The sequence below is a fragment of the Argopecten irradians genome, unplaced genomic scaffold (genome assembly GCF_041381155.1).
Source record: "Argopecten irradians isolate NY unplaced genomic scaffold, Ai_NY scaffold_0186, whole genome shotgun sequence".
NCBI classification, from domain to species: Eukaryota; Metazoa; Mollusca; class Bivalvia; order Pectinida; family Pectinidae; genus Argopecten; species Argopecten irradians.
In genome coordinates this window covers 12,984-36,090 of record NW_027187653.1, presented here as the reverse complement: position 1 = coordinate 36,090, position 23,107 = coordinate 12,984, and the positions used below count along the sequence as shown (strand labels likewise).

Here is a 23,107-nt window from a genome sequence, read left to right as displayed (position 1 = left end):
TAAATATGTTTACGATTTAAGCTTAAAACATTTAAAGTCAAAGAGGAAAAATAAAAAGTAGCTTGCCAAAAAATTAAGAGCTTGTTTGAATTCGAACCTGGAATCTTCTGATCCGTAGTCAAACGCGTTATCCATTGCGCCACAAGCCCCATTACCATTGGACAACACGGGCTTATAAAATGAGGCTTGTTCAAAGTTTTCTTAAATTGGTCAATTCATTTTTTTTTTCAATTATCATTTTTTACTATTTAATATCAGTAATGTTTATATTACACTACACTTAGACCTCACACGTATTTAAGTTTCTTCTGTGTGGTGTTTTATGTGTATTATGATTCGTGTCTCGTCAATATATTTTGTGAGTTAGGTCTCTATGTACAAGAAAACATAATGAAATCATTTAAACAAGACATACTGCTGCTATCGGAGACGATCATTACAGAGACTAAGTAGTGATCACTGGTAATGGAACTAACTGTAAATAGTCTACTATGAGCTAGTCTAAAATGATAACCCAGGTAAAATAAACGAGCTTGCCAGGATTCGAACCTGGAATCTTCTGATCCGTAGTCAGACGCGTTATCCATTGCGCCACAAGCCCTATATATTGTGCTATATTAAAATTGGGTTTGACGGCCCATGATGTAGATTTTTAAATGTTATCAAGCACTACAATCTTCCAATTAAAAATTTTTACAGGCATCTTTTAAAATATCGATTTTTAAATAACAAATTTTTAAATTAAATTGAGTTAAAAAGCTAAATATTGGTCCCATGTAAATGATGCATTTCAAAAAAGTTTATTTATTTAATTTTTCAATGATATACATGTTACAAACAAAATAATGATTTGACTAAATGACTCATAAATTTCCTCCTTCACAATTTTGACCGTATTAATTTTAAATATTAGTAACATTTGACTAAACGCAAAATGGGACAATATTGTACAATGGATAATGAATTCAAACTTTAACGTGAGGAATTTTAAAAAAAAATGTAGTGAATTTGAAATGCTATATGTAATAAACAACAAAATGTCATTCAAATGAAAATTTTCAAAAAAATGTAATTAATTAAAAATGCATGCCGTTTTTACGGGAATTTTCTTGATACCAAATTTCACAAAATAATATGACAATATCCAAATTGAATTTCATATACATAACTCCTTGTAAAATTAAAATTATTAATAAAATTTACTAATAACTTTACTAAAAAATTCTCAATCACAATGAAAAAATTTAAAATTAATTTGACTTGCTTCCATTTCATTAAAATTTTCCTGACAATCAATTAATAGAAATTTTTCGATGTCTTCATTTTTTAAAAATCGAATTTAACTTACTTTAATGGAAAAGACTTTAACCAAATTAAATTTGTGTCGACACAATTTTTTTTTTTTAATACTACATGACATATTATTTGACAATGACTATAAACTTCGGTATTTACCTTTCAACTTGAAACATTTTCCGTCAAAAATCCATAAATTTTGACTTGTGAAACAATGCTTTTTCACAAAATAAATTACTCAAAAGCTTTACCCAAAAACTGTCCAAAACATTATAAAACTGTTGACAAATAATCCTATCAAGATGTCATTATTATGCTAGATTGTTGTAAAAATTATCCTTAATTTCAGTACATTAATTGAATCAAAAAAATGAAAGAAATATACCAATATTAAAATTGATTTTAAGTTTATGTGACATTTTCATTTACATTATTAAAACGTGAGATTCCAAAAGACACTGTTTTACCATAAATTCATCCATCTATTGATCAAGTTACAATAATTCATTTAATTAAGGCCTATTCAAAAACTGTAAATAACTGGTAAATTCATTTATGTCAAACCATTATCTATTTTGAAATTAAGTTTCAGCAGTGATTACCTCAATTTTGTAAAGCTACATTGATGATTCTACCACCAAAGCGTAAAAATCTTATTCCGGGGTAATGTAACAGATAAAAAATGTTAAAATCGGAAATTTGTTCCAAATCGAAGGACCTATCATATCAGGATCTAAAATAAATGATTTAACTTTTTAGACACATCAATTAAAATAATGTAATATTTAAAAAAGATAACATTCCCTTCTATATTACATTTCTTTTTTTAAAACTAACGACATTTTTTAAAAATTCATAAAAAATACTATTCCTGTCAATTACATTTAAAAACAGCAATCATGCCGTGTTATATCATTAAAAGAAATGGTATGCATACAAATTTTTCGATTAGATTCTGTAGACCTGTTTCGGTCATGAAATGATATAGGTAAGTTGGCTAAAAAAACCATTTTGTTTTCGAGATAATTTCAATTTGTTCAGGCCTAAAATTTTTAACAATCTGAAAATTAAAGTTTTTAAAACAAAAACGCAAGAGCATTGCACTCTTGACTTGAATGTAAAGATAGCACCGTTCAACAATGTTACATGAAATCACTTTTAATTCTCCTTTGATTGCTGAAACATTTTGAGTAATTAAATTTTATCGATTTTCAAATTATTTCCACATTGGCTATCAAAGTACATTTCTATCCGTCATCACATCGCTTTTGATTAGAGCATTCCTGTCGAATTGCTTTCAAATATTTTTGCAAAAAAGAGTTTCGGGGTTCGTTTCCACAAAGAAACACGATTTCTTTTATTGAAAAATTAGCTGGTATCGCAACCATCATCTTTAAAATTTAAATGTAGCGGATTTATTCGAATTAATTCTGCGACAAATCTTTTCCATTCTAATTAATGAACTTTTTACAATAATTAACCCATTTTGAAAATGTCAATGTGCTTAGTTTGGAAATGCTTCACATCTGGTCATGATTTATTAGCCTTTGAAAAATTAAAATGCATCTTTTATACTAAATATACAGATATTTCAGCAGAAAATTTATGCCCATGCTTTATTTACAGGCAAATTTAAATAGTATTTTAAATTATCAATTTGCAACAATTTTCAATTAACATCCAGTTTGTTTCAAAGATTATTGAATTATATAAGAAAGCAAAATTCAAACATATGTTTATTTAAAATAGTACATGTAATTCCATGGAAATTTTTTTGTTTTTCATTTAAATAATTCTTCAAACGGCAAAATTGTTATTTTACTGTTTTTTAATGATTTTATTTTTTTGTAAATTGAACATTTTACATTAAATTTTTTAATCGATTTTAATTAATTTTACCACTTGTGTGACTTAATAAAAGAAATTTAAGGTGGAAAAGTTTTTACATATAGAATGTGCCATTTTCAAGGGGCTTACATGACCCTAAACAGAATACAATTTTTCGTAAATTTAATCCCTATTCTGTCAAATGCGAATTTCATTGTAATCAACATGATATCATATTTTCTTCGTCAAAATTTATCGAAAAGTTACAATTGCCATAATTAGAAGCAATACAAAAAATGTTTTATTTAAGTAAGTACATATATTGTTCAATAAAGCTACTTTTTCCAAATTTTAATTTCCTATTCGTTTTTGTTTGTTTAAAAACACCTCAATAAAAGTCATTCATGAAATGGAATGTTTCCCTATTAATATTTTCAATTAAGCATTAAATTTTTGTCTGTACAATCGTAGTCACCAATTAAAATCATTGTGACAAATTTTATAATGTAAATTACATGCGAACCTTATATCTATTTCAAAAATTTCTTTTCGAAATTTTTTGATCTGTGAGTGATTTCACATTAAGTCATGCTAGTTAATAGTTAAAATTTGATATATCCATTCATGATCCATGAATAAATTATATTCTGATCCGTTATGAAATGCTTTTCAGTTCTATATGCATTAAATGGATTATTGATCATTCAATTTTCGTTAAATCAATGTTGGCAAACAAATCACACAATGTAGCTTGTAACAGTATTATCACCCGGGGGTTTAAGAATTGCAAAATTTAAATCAAATTAATCATGACCAAAATTTTCAATAATTAAGATGTTCAATAATTTTAAATTATTTTTTATGAAACTTACATTTTGATATTCCATGAGTAATTCTCCCATTGTATACAACATTTTTGGTAATTACAGGAATGTCAACATGATTAGTTGAACCTTGACATAACATGGTAATCAATTTAGTAAAATGTGGTTCTATCACCGAGGGACTAAAAATTTGTCACGTAATTGTTCAATCATTATAAAAGTTGTAATTGGCAACGTTTCTTTAAAAAAAAATTAATGACAAAATGGACTAAACCATAATAAAATTCATCATATGAATCTTTTTATTTTTTAGGGGTACATATTTAAATTTAAACATTGATTTTGTGAAAAAACTTTGAATTAATCTTTTCACTGTTAGAATATTTTAATTACCAATTTCAAATTATCCTTTTTTTTACATACTATTTGAATTGTTTAAAATAAGATTTTCCAAAATGCCATATTTACAATATAATGTTACTGAAAAATGTTGCTGTAAATAATCAAATTTTTATTTTTGATAGATCTTTAGAAGTAAATATATAACATGGTGATTTGATATAAAACAAAATTTAAAATTACCGATTTTTTAATCAACTTATCTAATGATGAAATTTTCATAAATGGGAATTTGTAAATTTCAATTAAAGAAAAATTCCAAAATTTTTTCCGACAAAACAAATTTTTTGATATAGTTACATTTAGTTTTAATGTTTCATTTATCGTTGTTGTAACTTTATCGTGTTTAATGAAATCCAAACACAATGCATCCTCAATAATCGATAATTACAATATTCTTCTAGGAATTTAGTATTTTATAAAAAGTAATTTGTATTACTGCAAATTCTTCTTGTGAAAAAAATATGGGTTGCGAGTGCATCCATTCACTTTTTTTCAGCAAGGGACCAATTAAGCAAAGTAATTAATATTCTTATTAGAACATAAACAATTTTGCATCTTTATACAGTTTTAATTTTAAGTCTAATGAATATGTTATGCACATGATTTCAAATTTTAAATGTTCAGTTTCTTATAAAATTCCTCTTGTTAAATGATTTTAAAATATAATAAAACTTTAATGATAATTCTTCAAATTTCCAAATCTATTTCAATTATGAATTGGAAAAGATAATCTGATGCCGAGTCAGAATTTTTGCTGATCATTAATGCTACCTGAAATTCTTTAAATATTTTGACATAATAGTTTATGAAAAAATAGATTTTTCAAACATCTACCTGATACAAATGCTTGAAAATTAATTGTTACCCATTACATAATAGGATAAGTTAAATTTCTTTCTAAATTGCAGTATAAAATTGTAATAAACTTAAATGTGAGGTTCATTGGACCTGATTACCTTAATTACATTAAAAAGTGTAAAAAGCAATGATATCCATGGTAAACAATTCGGCTTGCCATTTCCGAATATTATTTTTTTGTAATATGAAACATCTTTACGTTTTAAAAATGTAAATGTTGCTAAATTTTACTTAAGTATTATTCGTCGTTAAAAGACGTGAAAAAAATACAAAAAATTTGATGAGTATGATTCCAATGTTTATTCATATGTAAAAAAATTTATTAAATTCATTACAATGATAGGCATAATGATCGGTATAATAGTACGGGTTAAAATTTCCAGGGTAGGTTTTAATTTTTATTGACGATTTAAAACAATGTAAAATTATCCAATAGAATAATCAAATCAAAACCAGATTTTACTTACGGATTGATAACAGGCTGAACATTTAATGATGCATGATGCAAAATAAGATTGATACGTTTATATACTTTAAAAGTCACCGTTGAATTTGGCCAAAGTTATTTCAAACGTGGCTTTTATTTATTTTATTATACTTTATTAATTTAATTTGACGTTCCAATGATCATTTCTGATTATACATTGACAATTGTCCTTTTTACAAATTATTTGTACATGGAATCCTTTGTTTTTTTAAATGTTGTCACAAAGACTTATTTGTTTAACAAAATTTTACTTTGCTAACGTAAAGTTCTTCTTCTTGAATAAATAGTAAATGTTCAAGATTTTTACTTCAAAACTTCGGTTGAAAACTCAATTTTCCATGTGCCAATTTTTTAACAACCCCATATCAAATCAAATATCAAATATGATATCAATTTTAAATTGATACTATTTCATAAAATGTTTTATAATTAAAATTTAGAAAACCATTTTTACCGATATAAAGTTTTTTATACATATTATTATCGCAATGATATTGTCCGTTTTTTTTTCAGTTGTACTTACGTACAAATGAAAATTTGAATCACTTATACTGCAAATTTTTTTTTCGACCGCCGTTTTTCATTTAATTTCAAAACATAAACGTTTTAATTTAACTAGGAAAAGTCTGATTCAATTTAACGACATTTGATTTGTAATTGCAAGTCTCTAATTTTAACAATGTACAATAAAAAAAAAAATTTGAATCTTAAACAGGATTCGACAAAAATCTTGGATTTTTAATTCAACAGCTTTTTATCAAACTGTATCTATCATTTAAATTTTATCACTGTAATACTTTGTGATTTAAATTTTGTACCAATGATTTGCAAAAACAGTTACCTATGACCATAACATTTTTATATATAAGTAGTTTATCAATAGCTTTAAAAACCAATTTAATGTTTTACGTTTTATCAAAATTCCTGATAAAATTGCATTTAAGAACTTTGATTTAAAAGAAAGTGAATTCTTTACATTGAAAAATTTAGAATGAAATCCGCGTTATATAAATCAAATTTTTCATCATTATAGTAAGAGGCTTGTTCCTCCATTGCCTAATGAATTGGTAATTTTTGAATATTTTATCCAAAAGCTTTTAAAACAAGATATATTTACATTTTTTTTAATTAAAAAAATAACGTTAATTTTTTTTCCAGTATCACAAGTTAGTTTGGTACTGAAAATCCATTCCGTTCCAATAAATTTTTCTTGACCTTCAATTTTAAATAAACGATTATCTAATAAAATTGTTAAAGGCAAACACGATTCAAAATTTATTCAAGATTGCCAAAAAAAACATAGTGAAATCATTAACAAGACATACTGCTGCTATCGGAAGACGATCATTAAGACTAAGTATGATCACTGTTAATGGAACTAACTGTAAATAGTCTACTATGAGCTAGTCTAAAATGATAACCCAGGTAAAATAAACGAGCTTGCCAGGATTCGAACCTGGAATCTTCTGATCCGTAGTCAGACGCGTTAGTCCATTGCGCCACAAGCCCTATGTGGTCCTAATTACGGACACGTGCACGTCGCTTACAGTAAACATGCGATTTAGCAGTTAAATAGTTCGTCAATGAGCTATGCTTATTTCCTTAAAGCTGACAATGCAAGTTAAAATGTATTCGTATGGAGACAAAAAAATTTTTCAAATGACTTGCAAATGCCCTTGTATATAGATTATCGTTTCCAAGGAAGTTTATGGCCATTTTGTTATAGGCCAAATAGTTACCATGAGTCGGAATATGTTATTATAAAGTTGGACGTATGAGTAGAAAAAATGACAGTCGTATAGACATTACATTTTTAAAATAGCTAAAGATGTCATTATATATAATATTACAACGATCGATATTTGTCTTCTTTTCAACATCCTTTGATTTTAGATCGAGTAATTTTGTCATGAGGTACATTAAAATCAATGCGCTTTCTTACGATTTACACTAAAGATAATAAATAAATAAGCACTTATGTATAATTATTTATTTATACATGGCTTTAATGCGTTTGGTAAATGTTTCAATATATGTTTAGTTTTAAACATAACGCGATATATTTGATTATTTGACCACATAGCTACAAGTGTTTGAATAGGTGACTATAAAAGTTGTTACAAAATAGACATTCTGACCATTTTAAAATATCGTTACAAAACAAATTTTTGAACTCGTTTTAATTGTTTACGATGAATGCTAACACATTTAGTCTAAGCTAGGAAAAATAACGAGCTTGCCAGGATTCGAACCTGGAATCTTCTGATCCGTAGTCAGACGCGTTATCCATTGCGCCACAAGCCGTATATATTGTGCTATATTACACAAACTTTTCACTTTTCGGATAATCTTATCAAGCGGAACACATCGTTTGTCAATGATATGTAATAAGGTTCGGTATAGTTAGCAAAGCAGGTTTAAAACATTAATGTTGAGCCAAATGACTTATAAATAAATATACAAGTTAATTTTTGAACTGGTTTTAATCGTTTTCTTCGGAAAATATTTCTGGTGACAAAATGTGATTTAGGCTAAAAGTAATAACCCAGGAAAAATTAAGAGCTTGTTAGAATTCGAACCTGGAATCTTCTGATCCGTAGTCAAACGCGTTATCCATTGCGCCACAAGCCCCATTACAATTGGGCAACAAGGGCTTATAAAATGAGGCTTGTTCCAAAGTTTTCTTAAATTGGTCAATTCATTTTTTTTTTCAGTTATCATTTTTTACTATTTAATATCAGTAATGTTTATATTACACTACACTTAGATCTCACACGTATTTAAGTTTCTTCTGTGTGGTGTTTTATGTGTATTATGATTCGTGTCTCGTCAATATATTTTGTGAGTTAGCTCGCTATGAGAGATGAAAACATAATGAAAACTCATTTAACCAAGACATACTGCTGCTATCCGAGTAGACGATCATTACAATTGTCATTGTTTACTCTTTTATATATACCGATTTTGATATCTCAATAAAATTTAGACCTCAAAGTATTCAAGTATGTATTCTTTTTGAAGTTTTTATGTATTAAATATCGTATGTCGTCGATACTTTTACCTTCAGAAAATTTTTGTGATATGATTACTATGTACAAAATTAAACGTATGAATAATGAATAATCAAGTAAGTAATTGTTGCTATCTTGTGATAAATTACAGGAATTGTAATAGTAGTAATCTATAGATAGGATTAAAGGGTAGGTTTTTGAAAAATTCCACATGATATCTATATAGTTTTAGGTACAGTTAGGAAATTTAAATGGATTGTTTACAAAGAAAAGAAAAAAAACGAAATAAAACAAAAAAAGCAAGAAACAATCCATTTTGTAAGCAACTATATGCATCTTATTTAATTGAAGAATGTTCTAAACTTACTTAATATATTATTCTTCTTTTAAAAAAGTTTTTTAAAATAAGATTTTGATAAAATGCCAATGCTAAGTTATATCATGTAAAAATGAATATTTAGAAAGATCGATTTTTTTGATATATATGATATTAAATGAGCAAAATTATGGTGGCGTGTATTTGTTCGCTTTCTTTCAAACACATACAATGTACCAACGTGTAATCAAAGCTCCCCTAAAAATATTTTGGCCTTCCCCTAAAGTTTTACCTGACACAAATGGGATTATGTTACAGTTGTACTAATTTAATTTATCACTTACATCTACGTTTGTTTCTTGAAACTCCTGGACAAGGGGTTACTATATATACCATTGGTGTAAATGCATATTAAGCATTGATATATAATCAATAGTAAAAATCCTGGAGTTTCGATTTCAGAAACGTTACAATTGATTGTACCTAAAAATGTTAGGTGTAAATTTTAAACATTCAGTTTACATAGATTTTGATTTGATTCACTATCAATACACAAGCTTTAAAACATGTTTTGAATTTTTATGGTGTGGATAATTTTTAAAAAGATTGTAAAAAAAATTGATTGCAGACTAAAATTTCCATATTTTTTTAAATGACATTGTATCAAAGTTCAAAATATTAAATAAATTTAAACGGCAAACTTATATTCTAAAATACCCAGGAAAAATTAATAGCTTGTTCAGAATTCGAACCTGGAAATCTTCTGATCCGTAGTCAAATAAATCCATTGCGCCACAAGCCCCATTACATTGGCAACACGGGCTTATAAAATGAGGCTTGTTTCAAAAGTTTAACTTATTTTGAAAATCAATCTTTTAAAATTACTTTTTTTTATTTCAAAATCAAATATAAACATTTTTAACTAAGACTTATCACACGTATTTAAGTTTCAAGTATAGTTTTAAATACATGTGTATTATGATTCGTGTTCGTCAATATTGACAAATCTTATGTACAAAAAAACATAATGAAATCATTTAAACAAGACATACTAATGCTGCTATGAAAAAAACCTATTAAGATGACTTAAATAACAAATCTGGATAACGTTGGATTAACTGTAAAAAGTCTTAAAATACCTGTTAGTAGTTAAAATATAATACCCAAAAATAAACGAGCTTTTTATCAGGATTCGAACATATTACATTATTCCGTATCAGACGCGTTATTTTTTTTTAAAAATATTGATTTTAATTTATAATACATGCGCATATTGGTGCAATGTTATCAAATTGTCAAATAAATGCTATTAACTACAATCATGAATTTTTCAAACATATAATTAAATCAGGCTAATTAGTTGAATAAAATTTTAAAACAACAATAAATTTTAAATAAGTAAGAGGGACATACATATTTAAAGTTCAATAAAATGATGATCAAAATTTCCATGAATGAAAAAATGAAACGACTTGCCAGTTACGAAATTATGGAATACTTCCTGAAATCTTCCGTAGTTAGACGCGTTATCCATTGCGCCACAAGCCCTATTTACAACGACATTGAGAAATGGCTTATAACATGAGATTGTTTTCAATTTTTTGATACTAAAATGTCAAATTGTCCTTTTTTTACTGATTAATTTATAAATACCAATTTTTATATCCAATAAAATAACCCTCACACGTATTATAAAAGTTCCTATGTCTGATTTTTAAGTTGTGTTATGAATCGTAATGCGTCGTCGCTTTTTACCCCCCATTTACTGAAACTACTTTTTGTGATATCTCTTTTGATTATAAGTACAAACGTATACTCATACTGATAGTAAGTCCAGTTGCCCTATCGGTGGTAATAATTTTGACAGGGATTGGTATAGTAATCATAATGCATTGGTAAATGGGTTTACAGAATTTTTAGATTATCCACAATGATAAATAATATTTGACGTAGGTATAATGGGAAAGTTACCATTGTCTTTATTGAAAATTTTAAATAAAAAATAAAAAAAAGCAAAACAATCCATTTTGTAGGCAATACATTTTAATTAATTGATAATGTTCTAAATTTAATCTTAATATCATAATTTTGTTAAAATAAGTTTCAATAAGCACTTTGAAAATAATAAAGATATATATTTAGCTTGCCAATAATTCGAAACCTAGAAATCTTCTGATCCGTCCAGACGTTATTAATCCATTGCGCTTGAAAAAGCATTCCATTACCATTGGGCAAGAAACGGGCTTAACAAAATGAGACTTGTTTAAAGTTTAATTTTCACATAAATTGGTCATGCGGTAATTCTATAATTACTTTTTTTAAATTATCATTTTATTTTTAGATATCAAATGTTTTTATTACACTACATTAGACCTCATAAAGCACGTATTTAAGTTTCTTCTGTGTGGTGTTTTATGTGTATTATGATTTTCTGTCTCGTCGAATAATACAATTTTGTGAGTTAGGTCTCTATTGTAAAATCCATTCATAATGAAATCATTTAAACAAGACATACTGCTGCTATCGGAGACGATCATTACAGAGACTAAGTAGTGATCACTGGTAATGGAAACTAACTGTAAATCATACTTACTATGAGCTAGTCTAAAATGATAACCCAGGTAAAATAAACGAGCTTGAGCTTGCCAGGATTCGAACCTGGAATTTCTGATCCGTAGTCAGACGCGTTATCCATTGCGCCACAAGCCATTACCATGTCAAAACTGACAGACTAAAATACAGTTTTTTAATACAATTTATAAATTGGTGTTTAATTACATGTTGTCAATAATTTCCATGGTCATTTTCTTAAAGCTGACAATTTTTAATTCTAAAAAATACGTTGAAAAAAAAAAATCTTATAAAATGAAATTTTTAAATCCCTTATATAATCTCCGATATTTTTCGAAAAAAGTTTATGGCCAATTTTGTTTAGATGTAAATAATTTACAGAGTACGGAATCATTTATTATATTAAGTTGATTGATTACAAAATGACAGTTAAGTATAGACATACATTTTTAAAATAGAACTATTCCCCACATATATATGTATTAAAAATTTGAATATTTTGAATTTTTTCAACATCGTTTTACCAATTTAAATCAAAAATTGTTTGTTCATATAGACATTTTAATGCGCTTTCTTACGATTTTACATAGATAAATAATTAAATGAATTAGCACAATTTTATTATTATTTATCTTATACATCGCTTTAATGTTTGTGTAAAATGTTTCAATATATGTTTAGTTTAAAATGGCATATATTTGAACATATACTTTTTGAAATCTAAACATTGATCAATAGAGCTATATTAAATTTGTTGCACAATAATTCTAAGTTAAAATAAAGTTTGAATTGATTTGCCTTTTAATTGAATCAATGAATTAAATTTAATATTTCTAAAATTCTTTCGAACCTTAGTTATACACTGATCATTTGATAAATGCTAAAAAATAACAACCTAAAACATGAAAACTGTAACGTTAATTCACCTTTTAAAATACATGTTGTATGTTAATTATTCGAAGTTTTCCAATTTAATCAATTTGTATTTTATTGGGTAGTTTATTTTTAAAAATTTCTTTGAAGAATTTATGCTCTAAAATAAATAATTTTCAAAATACCCAGGATTAATTAAAACAAAATTCTGAACCTGAAATAAATTTAGATTGCGTTTAAATGCACAAGATTACAATAAGTGATAACTGGTATTAAAGGCTTGTTCAAATAAATTTCTTAAAATAAATTTAAAATTTTACATGAACATCATTTACTATTTTTAAATTTTACTAATAGATTAAACACCGACTTTGAAAAATAATTAAAATTTTTAAATAAAATTACTTTAATTTGTCTCACATACATTCTTATTTGAAATAAAATCATTTGTAGACATGTTTTTTCAATAACATCATTTAATTTTACATTTAATGGGAACTAACTTAAATATTTATGAAAAATTTCAAATCTTGCCAGGTTCGAACTGGAATTTATGATTATCAGAAACATCCATTACAAAGCCCTTTACAACGCTTTTAATTTAACATTGAGATTGTTTAAATGTTTACTGATCACTAAATGTCAAATTTCCTTTATTAAAATATATGATCAAATTTTGATATCTCAAAAAATTAATATCCAACGTTCATTCATGTTTTCTTCTAACCATTTTTAAGTGTATTACGAATCGTATGTATCATATTTTACCTCACTTTCTTTTTTTTTGATATCTCTTTATTAAAAACAAACGTATGACATAATGATGATAAGTTCAAGTTGCCGGTATCTGTGGTGATAATTACAGGGATTGTAGTAGTAGTAATCATAGTAAGGGATTAAAGGGTAGGCAAATTTTCCATGATATATAATAGTTATGTAGGTATATAGGAAGAGTTACCTGGATTGTCTTACATTTGAAATAAAGCGAAATAAAACAAAAAAAAAAACAATCCATTTTGTAAGCAACTATATGCATCTAAATTAATTGATTGAATGTTCTAAATTTACTTAATATATATTTTTTAAAATAGTTTAAACAGAAGTTTTCATAAAATGCTAAGATATATGGTTTAAAAAATGAATATTTTAAAAGATCGATTTCTGAATTTTATATATATAATATGAAGCAAAATTTCTGGTGGCGTGTATTTGTTAGCTTTCAAACACAGGTGCACAATGTACCAACGTGTAATCAAAAGCTCCCCTAAACCCCCTATTGGCCTTCCCCTAGTTAACCTGACACAAATGGAGATTGTACAGTGTACTACATACTACACTTACATCTACACGTTTGTTTCCCTTGAAACTCTGGTTATAATGGGTTTACTATATACCATTGGTGTGAAATATCAACATGATATAGCGTCAGTTGATAGTAACCCCTGGACAGTTTCGAGGGTGGTTTTTCGACTTGATACTCTTACGTTTCCTTGTTAAATTTATGAGATTTTCTCCATTTCTACTAATGATTTTGATGTGAGTTTTTGTTGTCGGGAGAGGTAACACGTAAGTTTGAGGAAAAGTGATGATGGAGGATTGACAACCATTTAAAAGACATGCGATGTTGATGTGTAGAAAATAAATGAGGTCGTATAGACTATTTAAAAATAATCAAGATTTTCAAACTTCATCTAATATAATGTTTGATATGTTTTTTCAACATCCTTTCTTTAAAAAAATAATTGATGGAAAGTGAAAATTAAAATCATTTTGTAAATTTAATTTATGATTCAGATAACTTACATTATGTATTATATAATTATTTTATTACATCATACTTTTCAAATGTAAAAATATTCAAAGTTTTAATATATGCTTAAAAAAACATTTATATATTATTTATTCCCATATTATGACCAGCTCCATTTTAAATTTTTTTGTAAATCAAAAATTGTTATAAAACAAAAAAAACTAAATAAAAAATATTTTTCATTTGTTTACGAAAAAGCTTTATTGCTTATTTTAAAATTAATCATTTTTAAAAAATAGCTTGCCAGATTTTTTCGAAAATCTTTTTTATTTAATAGTTCAACCGTTAAATTTGGATCCTATTTAAATAAAGTATTACATTAACTTGATAAAAGCTTGGGGAACATTGCAAAATAACTTACAACTTGTCAAATGAATATGGACAGATTCAACATATTTAAAATACAATATTAATAACTTTACGATTATTTAGCTAATATACTTTATTTTAAAAAATGATAACCCAGGAAAAATAAACGACGAGCTTGCCAGGATTCGAACCTGGAATTTTGATCCGTAGTCAGACGCGTTATCCATTGCGCCACAAGCCCTATTACAACGACATGAGAGGGGCTTATAACATGAGATTGTTTCAATGTTTACTGATACTAATGTCAAATTGTCCTTGTTTACCCATTAATATCACCAATTTTTATATCCCAATAAAATAACACCTCACACGTATTCATAGTTCTTCTATGTGATTTTTAGTGTGTTATGAATCGTATGTCGTCGATACTTTACCCCCCCCCCCTCCCGAAACTTTTTGTGATATCTCTTTATGTATAAGAAAACGTATGACATACTGATAGTAAGTCCAGTTGCCGCTATCGGTGGTAATAATTACAGGGATTGGTAGTAGTAATCATAGGTAAGGGGATTTACTTTAGATTTGTCCAAATGATATATATATATATAGTGAACGTAGGTTTTAATGGGAAGAGTTATATGGATTGTCTTTATTAGGCAAAAAAAAAAAAATAAAAAAAAAAAAAAAAACAATCCATTTTTTTGTAAGCAACAATACATCTAAATTAAAAGATGAATGTTCTAAATTTACTTAATACTATTATTTTTTAAAAAAGTTAAACATAAGAATTTGAAAATTAATAATAAATATATATTTAAAAAATTGTGAATATTTAGAAAGATATATTTCTGATTGAGACGTATTATCTTGAAAAAGAATCCCCATTACCATTGGTGGCAACACGTATTTGAAATTGTTTCAAACACAGGTTTGCAATGTACCAACGTGTAATTTCAAAGTACATTTTTAGTTATAAACCCCTATTGGCCTTATTTCCTATTTTTATTCTCTATTACATACGTTTTACACCTTACACAAATGGACATTACATTCAATTTAATACTACACTTACAACTACAAACGTTTTTTTTTTGACTTTTAATTTCACTTTAAAAGTTTTGACATTTTTAAGTTTAGTACTATATACCATTGGTAAAAATTAAACATTTTTTGAATTCATTTTATCTTACATGAATAGGACGGAAACTATATGAAATTTACTATTCGACTTGATTATGAAACTGGTTAAAAATGTATCAATAAATTTTTTGAACGATTTGTTTGATTAGTAAACTTCTTTAGTTAAATCAGATTTTTAATTTAAAAATTCTGATATTTTGAGGTAAAAAATAATTAGTTAGGGCCAAAAAAATAAACTGGACATCAGGTGATCCGTAAAAAACATTACAAAGTTTGTTGCAACAAGACCCTATTACACTTGAAAAATTTCAAAGAAAAATAATTACATTTAAATGTGTTATTTACAAAATATCATTTCATAATTATTTACATTAAACAAGTAAATTCATATAGATTAATTTGATGCAAATTATTTAAGGGTTATTTTAAATTCTTTTGAAATATTTCATAACATAAAAAACTTTTAGAGATACAAATTTAAATAACGTTTTCATATTAATCATTTGCCATATTTTTTAGAGAATATTTATATCATCAATTTCATCTATTTATCATAATAAACAAATGCACTTATTTATCATTAAAATTTTAGTTATATAATTTGTTTCCTTTTATACTATTAACAAATCTAATATACTTTATTTTTAATATCAAATTACATTTGATTAGTTGTCACAAATACTTATCCTGTTGCAATAAAAAAATAAAATCCATTGCTGCAAATAATATTTAAATTTTCATTGGTATATAAAGCATTTTGATTTATTTGAATATAAGTTATTAGACAATGATTTTACTATTAAAGCTTAGTTTTATCCAAACAATAATGTCATATAATTTTGCCACAAATATTGACGAAAATTAAAAATATTGTTATTGGATTGCCTATACAAAATCAATTGTTTAAAAAAAATGTTTTTTTATTTTAAAAACATTATTTTAATGTAAACACATCATTAAAATTTCGTTGAATTGTTTCCTTTACAGAAAAATTGTTTGAGTTCTATTTTACCAAAAATGCTTTTCTTTTTAAAGGTAAAATCGGATCTTGAAATGATACAAGTAAAAGTTATATTTTTATATCAAAAAAGACGTTATTGTATCACTTAAACGCTTATATAATATATCTAACCATTTCAATTCGCTTAAATTTAATTGGGCAATGCTTCCGATTATAATATAAAATAATATCATATTTATCCCATTAGTTTACTTTGGCATGATATTTTTTTACTTGTTAATTATATTTTTAATTATTTGATCATTTTTTGTTTTTATAACTAATTTTATATTACACTACATTAGACCACAACGTATTTAAGTTTTCTGTGTGTTGTTTGATAAAATGCGATGTCTATAATATTATGAGTTACGTGTATCGTCAATATATTTTGTGAGTTAGGTCTCTATGAACAAGAAAATAATATAATGAAATCATTAAACAAGACATACTGCTATCTATCGGAGACGATCATTACAGAACTATTACAGTTTGAGTTAAGTATCACTGGTAATGGAACTAACTGTAAATAGTCTACTATGAGCTAGTCTAAAATGATAACCCAGGTAAAAAAAAAACGAGCTTGCCAGGATTCGAACCTGGAATCTTCTGATCCGTAGTCAGACGCGTTATCCATTGCGCCACAAGCCCCATTACACAATTACTGAGATGTGCACGTCGCTTATACATGATTGATTTACATTGTTATGATTTACAGTTAAATAATTCTTCAATTTGTCCTTTTGCTCCACCGCTGACAAATGTTTATTTAATTTCAAAATGTTAAAAAATTGTATTTTCAAAATTTACTTGTAAATGTTGTTATAATTATTTTTCCAAAAGTTACATTATGGCCATTTTAAAAAATATTGTTTATAAAGTTACCAGAACTCAATATTTTTTAAAAAGTATGAACTCGTATGAAAAAAAAATTATACTACCAAAATTAACATTTATGATCATTTAAAATGCATTATATTACAAACATTCATTATAGAGCATGTCTTGAAAATTGAAATTTAAAAAGTTCATTTTCAGATGAATGTATGTAAAAGCAAAATTGATCAATTTCTTACAATAAAACATAATAAAAATTATTTAAGCATTATTTTTCTTTCTTTTTTTACACATATTTAAAATGCGAGTAAATTTTCAAATATTTACTAAGCAAACCAATATAAATAGGTACTTATTTGAAATTTTCACAAAATTTAAAATAAGTTCTATTTAGACAAAATTAGACATTATTAATTGACTCGTTTACAATGTTTATAAATTAAAAAATTTTGCCAATTTTTTTAAAAATGACTTTAAGTTGTTTTTCATAATTTCATTTTTTATTTAAATAAATACGAATTTATGCTTAATTTTTCAAAGAGAATTTTATAAAAATTTGATTTATACTTATGATAGTTGAACAACCCTATAATGCCGTGCTATATTCAAAATTTACTTACATTACAACTTTTTATGAAGTTCATGAAATTGTTTAAACTCGGAAATGTATTGAAAAAATCAGTTAAAATAATTTTCGTATTAGTTACAAAATGTTTACTTATTTGGACATTTGAATACTAAAATTTACTTATTTACAAAAGGAAATTTAAAGATTCAAATACTATGAATATTTAACATTTAATTTGTTTTGGAAATGATATGTTTAAAATGTATTTACAAAAGGTTCAATGATACTGACCAATATAATTAGCAGAGCTTGAGTTTAACCTATGTTGCAAATCTTCTGATCCGTAGTCAAACGCATTTATCCTGATTTCGCCAAAGCCCCATTACCAAATTGGGCACTTTTAAACAATTTATAAATGATGAATTTGTTTAAAAAGTTTTACTTAAATTTTCATTTCATTTTTTTCAACTTTTCAATTATTTATTTAATTTTAATATCACCAATGTTTATATTACACTACATTTAGACCTCACACGTATTTATTTTTTAGTTCTTCTGTTTTTTTTTTTATGTGTATTATGATTCGTGTCTCGTCAATATATTTTTGTGAGTTAGGTTCTATGAACAAGAAAATATAATGAAATTTCATTTAAACAAGACATACTGCTGCTATCGGAGACGATCATTACAGAGACTAATAAGTGATCACTGGTAATGGAACTAACTGTAAATAGTCTACTATGAGCTAGTCTAAAATGATAACCCAGGTAAAATAAACGAGCTTGCCAGGATTCGAACCTGGAATCTTCTGATCCGTAGTCAGACGCGTTATCCATTGCGCCACAAGCCCTATTACAACGACATGAGAGGGGCTTATAACATGAGATTGTTTTCAAATGTTTACTGACACTAAATGTCAAATTGTCCTTGTTTACTCTTTTATATCACCGATTTTTATATCTCAATAAAATTTAAACCTCATCAACGTATTATTTAGTTCTTCTTGTGATTTTTTTAAGTGTATTTACAATTATAAAATGTATGTCGTCGATACTTTAACTTTACCCCCCCCCCTCCCGAAACTTTTTGTGATATCTCTTAATTACAAAACAAAACAAACGTATGACATAATATATATAAGTAAGTCAGTTGCCGGTATCGGTGGTGTAATTTACAGGGATTGGGTAGTAGTAATCATAGGTAAGGGGATTAATTTAGGCCTAATTATCCAATTGATATATATATATACATTTTGTAGGTATAATGGGAAGAGTTACCTGGATTGTCTTACAAAGAAAAAAAATAAAAATATAAAAAAAAAAAAAAAAACAATCCATTTTGTAAGCAACTATATGCATCTAAATTAATTGATGAATGTTCTAAATTTACTTAAACTACTTTAACTATTATTTAAAAAATAGTTAAACATACTTTTGATAAATAATATAAGATATATATTTAAAAAATATGAATTTTAGAAAGATCGATTTCTGTTGATTGTAAATATATATGAAAAAAATATTCTTTCTGTGGCGTGTATTTGTTCGCTTTCAAACACAGGTGCACAATGTACCAACGTGTAATCAAAGCTCCCCTAAACCCCTATTGGCCTTCCCCTAGTTTTACCTGACACAAATGGGATTGTTACAGTGTGTTCTAATACTACACTTTGACATTTACGTTTGTTTCCCTTGAAACTCCTGGACAAGGGGTTACTATATATACCATTGGTGTAAATATCAACATGATATAGCGTCAGTGATAGTAACCCCTGGATTGTCGACGATTTGGTTTTTTTTCGACATTTTACTTGATACTCTTAATTGTTAGGTGTATGAGAGGTTCTCTACTAAGATTTTGAATGTGAGTTTCCTAGTTCCTTGTTGTCCAGAGGTAACACGTAAGTTTGAGGAAGGATGGGTTGATGGAGGAAAGTTGATAAGTTGAAAAACATCCTCATGTGCAGAACAGTATAGAACAAAATGACTGTCGTATAGATATGACTATTTTTAAGTAATTTAAGATGCAATTTCATTAATAATAATAAAAATTGATTTTATTTTTTTTTTATTTTTTTCAACAAACAATCTTTTTAAATTTTTCGAAATCGTGATAAACATAAAAAAAAATGTACTTTTTTACAATTTACAATTGCCTAAATTTTCAAAATGAATTTATATTTTTTATTTATAAATGTTTAATTGTTTGGTAAATTAAAAATATGTTTAGTTTTAAATATAAACTCGATATATTTGACTTATTTGTCCACATTGTTACCATAATTTTAAGGACTTGTTAAAAATTCTAAAAAAAGTTGTCAAAAACAAACTTTTTGAACTGGTTTTAATTGTTTACGATTTGAAAGCTAATAACTTTAATTTTTAAAATGATAAGCCAGTAAAAATTACGAGCTTGCCAGGATTTCGAACCTGAATCTTCTGATCCGTAGTCAGACGCGTTATCCATTGCGCAACAACCCATAGCCCCATTACCATTGGGAACACGGGCTTTATAAAATGAGAGCTTGTTTTCAAAGTTTACTTAACTTGGTAAATTAGTTATCAAATTTTACGATCATTATTATTTTATTATTTTTATATCAAAATGTTGTTTTTACACACAGATTACCTCATAAATTTAGTGTCTTTCTTCAGTGTTTTTAAATGTATTATGATTTACGTGTCTCGTCAAATATTTTGTGAGTTAGGTCTATATGTATTAAAAAATATAATGAAATCATTTAAACAAGACATACTGCTGCTATTAAGTGACGATTTACAGATACTAAGTAGTGATCACTGTAATGGAACTAACTGTAAATACCATGTAAATAGTACTATGAGCTTAGTCTAAAAATGATGTTTAAGTGGGTACATAAACGAGCTTGCCAGGATTCGAACCTGAATCTTCTGATCCGTAATCAGTCAGACGCGTTTTTTTTACGATATTATTAAATATTAATTCCACAATTTCCCAGACATAGGGCCGCAATGGTTTTGGGGTTCCTCACGTTGCAAGCACTACAAATTTTCAACAAATAAAATTAAATCAGATCAACAAGATAAAACATCAAAATTTATATCACAGTTGTGAAATCATATGTCAGTATCAGCTTATCAATACATTGACATTAATAAATCATTGAAAAATTACTATAAAACTATACCCGTACGCTTTACAATTTTTACTTTTCATATTTCCATGAAATTAAAATTTTCTAGAAACAATATTTATTATCATATAAAATATACGTTTAAATTACTTCATAATAGCCTTTACATTATCCTGTGCTTTATATTGATGAAATGCATACTTAAAAAATAAATTGTTTTAACCGTGAATAAAAAAAAACCGTAAAATTGGTACATTCTTTTCACCGAGCAACAACATGTTTCCTCCTCTTTAATTTTACAAAATCTTGCCACGCTCAGTATAAAATACTTTACAAAGAAAGCCGTTTACATTTACATACTTCCATTTCTCGCAAAACCCAAACTAATAACAGTCAGTCATAATTTAGCGAGTTCAATTCCGGGGTTGACTTGCCTTGGAAAATAAATTTTTTAATAAACCAACCATATAAACCGTAAGTCAGACGAATCCATTGCGCCACAAGCCACAATTTCATAATTACTAAATATTTAAATGGACATGTTTGTCAACATTACGAAAATTTATCATTGAATCTGAAATAATTGCTTTAGATTTAAAATATTGATAAATTACTTCAAGTTTTCAATATTTATTTTAATTTTTAAAAAAAAACTGCATGACTATTTTTAAAAATGAATTTGATGTGTATAATATCATTTCCAAGGAAGTTTTGGCCAATTTTATTACTGCCATATTTTGTGATTCGTCATATTTTCATTATAAAAGTTTAATTAAGAATGTCAAGAAAAAATGACATTAATCTATATCTATATTAATGCATTTTTAAAATAGCTAAATTTTTAAACATAAATTAAGATTTCATATTGTTTCTTTTCAACATCCGTTTTCAATTTAACATTGTATCAAGTAAATTTAAAATGATCATTAAAATCAACTTCTGAAGCTTTTGTTTTATTACATATAAGATTTTAAATAAATGTAGCACTTTGATTATTATATTTCTATTTTAACATGATTTAATGACTTTTAAATACATTTTATGAAATAACCCTGGAGTTTTAATAAACAGTCAAAACTTGATATTTGACCATTCATTTGGCCACAAGCTACCATGTTTTTAAATATGGTTTACTTATAAAAAAGTTGTTATAAATTATTCAACATTTTTTGCAAAATTTTATTGTTATTATTTTACTTTAAAACTCTAATAATTGTTTAAATAATGATGAACAATTTATTAAAATATTTAAAATTAATATTGCCAGGATTCGAACCTGGAATTTTGATATTAGTCAAATTATCATTGCGCCAAAGCCCTATTAATTGTGTTATAATTAAAAAAATTGAAAAAAACGTCGGATAAAAAAAGAACATTTTGTTTCATTGGTTAAAACATCTACAATTCTATTTTTTTACTTTATACTTAAAAATTTTATAACATAATGATTTTAAAAAAAATTTTGATAAATGACTATACAATTTTTATTAAAAAAATAGTTAATTTAAATTTAAAGTTTTACCTAAATTTTTTTGAGATTAAATTCAATCTTTTATTAAAATTTAGCCAAACTTACAATAAAATTGAAATTTTAATTACCTGTAATGTTTCAATGCATCTAAATGTATGATTAATCTTTTATTGCCTTTAAAATTACCACTTTTAAGGTTTTCATTTTTGTGGCATTAATTATATTTATTATATTCGTAGTTTAATTTAACATTTTGGTTTCACCTGAATGTACCGAGAAAAATTTGCATTAAGATATTAGTAAAATTATAATGACAGTTTGTATTTGGAATTAATTATCAACTTTACATAAATTAACAAAAAAATTCCATTTGTGAAAACTTATTTGAGTTTAAA

General features: G+C 26.0%; 7 non-coding genes across 7 annotated transcripts; all 7 read right to left on the bottom strand.

Moving 5' to 3' along the window:
• Positions 1–528: 528 nt before the first annotated feature.
• On the bottom strand, positions 529–601 carry Trnar-acg (transfer RNA arginine (anticodon ACG)). Its single transcript has one exon. It is a non-coding gene; the product is annotated as a tRNA-Arg (tRNA).
• Positions 602–7,129: 6,528 nt separating this feature from the next.
• Trnar-acg (transfer RNA arginine (anticodon ACG)) lies at positions 7,130–7,203 on the bottom strand. The gene has a single exon. It is a non-coding gene; the product is annotated as a tRNA-Arg (tRNA).
• A 722-nt stretch (positions 7,204–7,925) lies between these two features.
• Positions 7,926–7,998, bottom strand: Trnar-acg (transfer RNA arginine (anticodon ACG)). The gene has a single exon. It is a non-coding gene; the product is annotated as a tRNA-Arg (tRNA).
• A 3,659-nt stretch (positions 7,999–11,657) lies between these two features.
• On the bottom strand, positions 11,658–11,730 carry Trnar-acg (transfer RNA arginine (anticodon ACG)). The gene has a single exon. It is a non-coding gene; the product is annotated as a tRNA-Arg (tRNA).
• Positions 11,731–14,754: 3,024 nt separating this feature from the next.
• Trnar-acg (transfer RNA arginine (anticodon ACG)) lies at positions 14,755–14,825 on the bottom strand. The gene has a single exon. It is a non-coding gene; the product is annotated as a tRNA-Arg (tRNA).
• Positions 14,826–17,302: 2,477 nt separating this feature from the next.
• On the bottom strand, positions 17,303–17,375 carry Trnar-acg (transfer RNA arginine (anticodon ACG)). Its single transcript has one exon. It is a non-coding gene; the product is annotated as a tRNA-Arg (tRNA).
• A 1,531-nt stretch (positions 17,376–18,906) lies between these two features.
• Positions 18,907–18,979, bottom strand: Trnar-acg (transfer RNA arginine (anticodon ACG)). The gene has a single exon. It is a non-coding gene; the product is annotated as a tRNA-Arg (tRNA).
• Between the last annotated feature and the right edge of the window lie 4,128 nt (positions 18,980–23,107).